Here is a 7,456-nt window from a genome sequence, read left to right on the forward strand (position 1 = left end):
ATCATCTTTGCAGCATCTGCACACCAAACAGAATTGGGACTGAACAGTTGGCACCTAGATTTTGTTGGATTAACTCTGATCAATACCCTGCATCCACTTCCATGTCCCCTGACCCTACAGTTTTACCCAATTTGCCAGAAAATTGGTCATGTGCTTTTTTTTTAAAAAACTTGCCAAATTTTCCACTGCATTTGCTATGTCTCTCAATTTGCACTTCTGGCATGAAATTAAACCTTCATAATTTATGCTGTTATACATCTAAGTGCATTTTACAGGGTTCTTGTAGCACTGGCCTTCTCCCTATTTCTGGGACAAGTCCTAATTGTCTAATGCCTCATGCTTAGGAGGGAAACTTACAGCCTAATTTAAAGTTGTGCCCCAACATTTTGGGGAATGGGCATAAAAGTGGATGTGAAGAATGTTGGATCAGCCATGATCCTATTGAATGGCAGAGTAGGCACAAGAGGCTGAATAGCCTTCTCCTGTTCCCATTTGTGTATAAATTTTGAACTGCTGCATCCAGGTTTAATCAGATGCAAGATGTGGAACAGTGGAGCTTGTGGAGTAAAACATCTTAAATCATTTTATTCAGCTAGTAGATGTGTAATTTTTAATAGTTCATGGCCTACTGCTTGTAAGAAGGCTAGTTCAATTATTTTATTGCCAGATTTCCAGTGACTGGGAAAACAATGACACCTCTCCCATTATTTCCTTTTTATTTTTGCCTCCAACCCAGACTTGTTAAATTTCGTCTAATTATAATCAATTCTTTCCTGTATTTCTTTTGGTCTGCTATCTCCTCATGGTCTACCTTCCTGTACATGGTACATTTTGATAGCAGCAAATGTTTAGGCCAGCTTTGGCTAAGCACAACTTTTCTAGCTGTCCAAAATAAGTTTCTCTGGTCTGTCTGCAAAACTGTTGCAGAGTTGTTTTGTGAAATATCATATCTTTTTGGAATTCAAAGTTGAAATATAAGCAAAACATTCCATCTACTCCACCTTTTTATCAGCATTTCAATTTTCAGAAGTAAATGTGCTATCTCTTGGTTAACAATGAATCTGCATTGAATAAATAATATAAATGAATTCCCCTGTCAATGTGGCTTGAATGAAGAATGTGGTTTTTAGGTAGCACTGAGAACCTCTTTATCTGGAATGCCTAAACACCTTCCTTTTTTTGGTAATGAAAACAAATCCACAAAATGCAATATTTCCCAATTACTTGCTGAATTCAGCCTTCAGATTTTTAAGCACTTAAATTGGTAAGGTAAAGGCCAGCAGGCATGACATGCCTATTTGTAAGGTTCATTTTAATCTGTACCAACCCAATGATATTGACTGCTGAAAATGGTCAGTGGCCCCCATGGAAACAGTACCATCTGCAAGTCTGTCTTCCATTCCTAGCACATCTTGCTATGGAAACACATTGTTGTTCTTTAATCATCCCTGGGTGGAAAATTTCTATCTGCAGTCAAACTTTTGGAATCCTTTTAACTGCAGCAGTGTAGCAATACCTTTCCCATGTGAACTGCAGTGGTTCATGAAGGTAGCTTGCCACTAATTGAGTCACACCCATCCTTAATTGCTCAATCAGGGAAAGTAAATTAGGAAATAGAGTAATATGGCTGTGGTTCATCTGTGGCAGACAGCAATAATTTTACTTGAGTCTGCAGTCCTTGATGTTTAAATAATTGAGTTACTTGGTTATTTCTTCACCTGAAGATGATTTCAATCTAATTACAATCTTTAACTGCAATAAGAATCTGAGTGTTTTTAAAGTTTTTAGGTAGGTGGTTTGTAACCTTTGTCTGTAAAGCCAGACCAGAGTGGGAATGTTGGGCTGGATCTTGTGCCCTGTTGGGTAAATTGATGTGTGGGGGGATTGGCTGCCCATTCCAACATCTTCACACTAGCTCCAAGCTCTCCCTGGTAATAGGGAGAGTGGGCAGTATGGGGGCTATAATCATCAGCCTGCTCACCTTGTGTGAATAAGGACCACTTGAACACTTAAGTATGAGCCAGGGTAATCTGGAGTTATTTGCTGCTGGGAGGCAGGGGCCCTGAATAGGAGAGCTGGCTACATGGGAGGAGACCCACTTTCCATCAGGGGCCTGGGATGCAGGGGTTTGTGTGCAGCAGTCCTATGTAACTGCAAATTGCAGCAGTTCGTGGACTCTGTCCAACTGTTTTATTTTGCAGTGCTGTGGGGCCACGTATACATTGGTTGTGGGGGTATGCACCCTTTTTGTTTGTTATTTGAAAAATCTTTTTTTTTTTTTTTTTTTGTTGAACTTCAGCTACATTTTCCTGATCTTTTGGGCACCCAGTGGGCAGATCAGAGGACCTACTTGTGGGTCTGCTCCTGGGCCTGGCCAGGCTGGCCATAAACAGACCCAGGCAGTGGCCTGCAGAAGTGGGCACCTCTACCAACTCTGCCCCTCTTTCATGGTTACATTTGTGCCCAGCTGTTCTTTGGTGTAGGAGTACCTGGTCTCCATCTCTCTCTTTTTAGAGAGAGGTGGGCACTGCAGGAACACATGGCTACACAGCTGTTTTGCTGAGTGGCTGGAAAAGCTCAGCAGGTCTGGTAGCATCTGAAGGAAAAAGAGTTAATGTTTTGGGTCCGGTGACCCTTCCTCAGAACTGAGTTCCTTCACGGATGCTGCCAGACCTGCTGAGCTTTTCCAGCAACTTTGTTTTTTTTTTCCTGATTTACAGCATCTGCAGTTCTTTCAGCAAAAAGAGTTACCTGCCTCCAACATCACGGGTGGAGGTGTGGTGTTTTTTTTGTTCTGGTTGGGGAAAGAAATTACTATTTTTTTTTGGAGAGTAGAATCTTTTCAGAGTCCCATGTGGACTTTTTTAAAACTTTACTCCATGCTTCCCTTACCCATGCCACCAAGGTTCCCAAGTCTTCACTGCCCAAAGTCCTTCCTTGCCTGGATCTAGGGATCTGTCGAGGCCTTTGATCCTGGGAGTGTGTGAGATCCCAGCAGTTGACACTGACTTCTGGTACTGCTGCTCAAGACCAGGAACTGAGTGGAAGACTCACTCTTGCCTACTTTGTGCCATTAGTGGTTAGTAATGGTTGTCATGCAGGCTTCCGAGTGTCAGCTGGCTCCCACCTACATGTTTCTGCTCACTTGAGTGGGGTTCTTGATAGGTAGGCAATTGTTCTCCATGTTTGTTTTTCCCTAATTGTTGTTCCTGTGATTGAGTTTAATCCCTGTGGTGTCAAATGACATTTCACTGCCCTGGAGCTAGGAGGCCTGAGTTCAAGTCTCATCTGCTGTAGAAGTACCTCATCATAGGGATCATCTAACCCCAGACTTATGCCAACAAACATTTAGTCACTATCCTATGGGTGTGAGGGGGAGGAATCTCTTTTAATGCAGTGGTAGTGTCCCTACTTCCAAACTAGGAGACCTGGGCTCAAATCATACCTGCTCCAGAGGTGTTTCATAACATCTCTGAACAGGCTGATTTTGGTGGGGAGAATATCCAGTAACATTCCAGAAGCTGTCAGACTCCCTTGTAGAGCTGTATGTCAAGGAAACAGACCCTTTTGGTCCTTGTCAACCAGCTATCCTAAATTAATCTAGTCCAATTTGGCCTATATTCCTCTTAAACCCTTCCTATTTTTTACACCTATCCAGATGCCTTATAAATATTTTTAATTGTACCAGCCTCCATTACTTCCTCTGGCAGCTCATTCCATAAATGCACCACTCTGTGGAAAAAGTTGCCCCTTCGGGCCCTTTTTAAATCTTTCCCCTCTCACATTTAAACCTGTACCCGCTAGTTTTAGACTTTTCCACAGTTGGGAAAAAGACCTTGGTTAATCACTCAATCTATGCCCCTCATGATTTTATGAACCTCTACAAGGTCACCCCTCAGTCTCCAACACTCCAGAGAGAATAGTCCCAGCCTGTCCCTGTATTCAAATCCTCCAGCCCTGGCAACATCCTTGTAAGTCTGAACTCTTTCCAGTTTCTTAACATCCTGTAGCAGGGAGACCAGAGCTGTATGCACTAGTTTAATGGTTAGGCTGCTAATGTCCTGTATGGCCACATCATGACCTACCCAACTCCTATACTCCATGTTCTGACCAATAAAGGCAAGGATACTAAATGCTGCCTTCACTATCTTGTCTACCTTTGACTCCACTTTCAAGGAAATTATGAATCTGTGCTCCAAGGTGTCTTTGTTCAGCAACACTCCCCAGGACCTTACCATTAAGTATATAAGTCCTGCCCTGATTTGCCTTTCCAAAATGCAGCACCTCACATTTATCTAAATTACTCCATCTGCCACTTATTGGCCCATCTGATCAAGATCCCGTTACACTGTGGTGACTTTCTTCACTGTCATCTGCCACCATACTAACCATACCTTCTATGTTCACATCAAAATCATTTATGTAAATGATGATGAAGAGCAATGGACCCAGCACTGATCCTTGTAGCTCACTGCTGGTCACATACCTCCAGTATAAAAGCAACCCTCCACGCAATCTTCTGCCTCCAAGCCAGTCCTGTATCCAAATGGCTAGTTCACTCTGTATTTTGTGAGATCTGACCTTGCTAACCAGTGTACCATGTGGAACCTTGCCGAAGTCCATGTGGCTTGCGTCTACCGCACAGCCTTCATCAATCCTCTTTAATATTTCTTCAAAAAACTCAATCAAGTTAGTGAGAGGACTTCCCATGCACAAAGCTATGTTGACTATCTCTACTGACTCCTTGCCTTTCCAAATACATGCAAATCCTCTCCTTCGAGATTTCCTCCAACAACTTGCCCACCACTGATGTCAGGCTCACAATCACTGAAGAAATCACATGCCTGGTTCAAAGTCAGACAGGCCAAAGAGGAAGTGAAATCTGTCTGTTTCTAGCAGTGACTTCTTTCCATCTCCAAACTTCTGGCACATCCTGACAATTTCCCAGCTCCTGTTTATTTTGTTACATCATAAATCTGTTCATCCAGTTGTCCCAGTATTCAAATACAGACTCTGATCTAAACCAATATGGTACTAAATATTGTGAAGTTGTGGTTCAATATTCTTTGTTCAAACCAAGACAATGATGTAAAAGAAAACTCAATCTTTACTTTTAATGTATAATTGTAGCAGGAAAAAAATACTTCCCTGCCACCCAAAATGGTTAATTTTTTTAAAAAAACCCAAAAACATGGGTAGGGCTTATACAATTAATGCTGGGGGCTTGGGTAGCATTGTGCGGCATAGACTGGTTGGACCAAAGGGTCTGGTTCCGTGCTGTATGCCTCTATGTGAACTTCCACTGAAGCACCACTGTTCTGCAGTGATCTGTTTCAAATCAAATAGTAGGTCAGTCTAACATTACAACTTGTACTCATTACTCAAGAAAGTGTCAGAGACTCGGCTACCATGATTTTGACTATGTTCTCACTGATTGATCATTACCCAACTTCTCTTCCTCATCCTCAGGCTGGCTGATATTATAAAGTGCATACCTCTGTTGTGGTAGTGCATCTCTCATTAAAGAGCTTTGAACTCTTATGTCTTTATAAATTGCCATACCTCCAACCTCTTCCTCTTCAATGTCTTTGCAAGTACCATCACCTCCCAAATCTATGCCTGTCTTACCCACAACTCCATGTCTTAACCTCTCCATTACATTTTCACCTTACCACAGCACTGAAATGTATTCAAAAATCACCAACTGCACCCTATTTGATTGTGTTAAACTATCCACCGGAATCCTTAACAGATGTCATTTTCAACTTGTCTGACCATGACATCATCCACCAACACCTCACCTCTATCTCTGACTCTACGAATGAAACTGCCCTCATCTAGTTTTATTCGTATGGTCCACACAATGGACAGAATTAGTAGAATTTGGATTAGCATGTTTTATTTGGTTGAGAAGATTTTATATTGACTTGTTACATCTTAAGGTTAAAATATCTTAAAAGATTAAAAAAAGATTTTTACATTTAGCAAATCTGTTGATGGCTGGTATGAAAACAAAGCATAGAACATCAGCAATATCCATCTCTCCCCGGGTCTTTGAACAGACTCCTTTCTCTCAGCTACTTTACCACCATTTCCAAATTCACGTTACTACCCAATTAATTATGTCGATAAAAAGAAGAAAATGTCTATTCCACCAAGCAGTCATGAAAATCTTGGTATTGCTCCTACAATGCCAACCCTTTCCCTCTGCTCCTTGCAGGTACCCCTGCAAAATGTTTCAAAGGAAATTGGCAAATCTCAGTGATGCATTTCTTTACAGACTGAAACGTGATGAATGCCCATGAAGCTAGCAGCATCTGGGTTAGTTACCAAATGCTATGTGAAGGTGATACATTTAAAAGTTAATGAAAGCCATCTTTCTTTTGCATACAATAGCCTTTATTTAGTAGTTCACCTTGAAGGATTTTAGCATAGTGCAGTATGCCAGCAACACATTAGTGCAGAGAGATTTTCAGTAGCTCTGTGCTGTAAACCTATTTGCTATAACAATAAAAGGTTTATGGAAGTAGTCTTCAAAGCAGATAAAGCGAGATCTTGCTCCCTTCATGCTTCTCTGTAAAAAAAATTGACAAACTTTTGATATTTAATGAATTAATGGAATATTTTAAAAATAAATATATCCAGAATCTGCAGTTTTTACTTTTGCTCCATATTTAAACATTAAGTAGTCATGTCTAACAGCTAAATATTCCAGCAAATTTGAGAGAATCTAATCACATTTTGAACACAGAACACACCAGATTTTTATTTAAAGAAGAAGCCAGTTTATCCATCCTCCTTGTGCAGATTTGTGCTAAGATTTTTGAAGGTACATGTACAAATGAAAACCACTGTGGTACAAAAGTCTTAAGCATTCTCTTGGCGCTGAGCAGTACTCAATATTAACCATTTGAGATAGGGCTTCTACAGATCACACGTCAGTATGCCTGTGGTAATTCATATCCTAGAAAACGTACTTGTTCTGGGAGAGAAAATAATGCATCAATTAGGAGTTTTGGTTCAGTTGCATAAACATGTTAGTAGATTAGCCGTGTATCCTGTAGAACAAATTTGCCATTACAAAAGACAGGAATGTAACTAAGAGAAGATTGGGACCAGAAGGAAAATAAAAGCCTCAATCTTTAGACAAGTCTCCTCGTGGGAACTGGGTGGTGCTATGCTTGTTCCATGTCTAGACAAATCATTGTGATGCCCAGCAAATTTGGACGGTTGGGCTCAGTGTTGCAATGAAAGTAAGTTGTTCAGTACATGAATGACCAAAATCCAGTCAGTCCAATGTAGAGATGAAGATTGGTTTAAAAAAAACCAAAAAAACAAACAAACAAAAACAACAAAAAAAGTGTTTATGAAAGCAAGAGATAACAAGGTGTAGAGCTAGATGAACACAGCAGGCCAAGCAGCATCAGAGGAGCAGGAAGGCTGACGTTTCGAGCCT

This window comes from Rhincodon typus, chromosome 5 (genome assembly GCF_021869965.1).
Source record: "Rhincodon typus isolate 14 chromosome 5, sRhiTyp1.1, whole genome shotgun sequence".
Lineage (NCBI taxonomy): Eukaryota > Metazoa > Chordata > Chondrichthyes > Orectolobiformes > Rhincodontidae > Rhincodon > Rhincodon typus.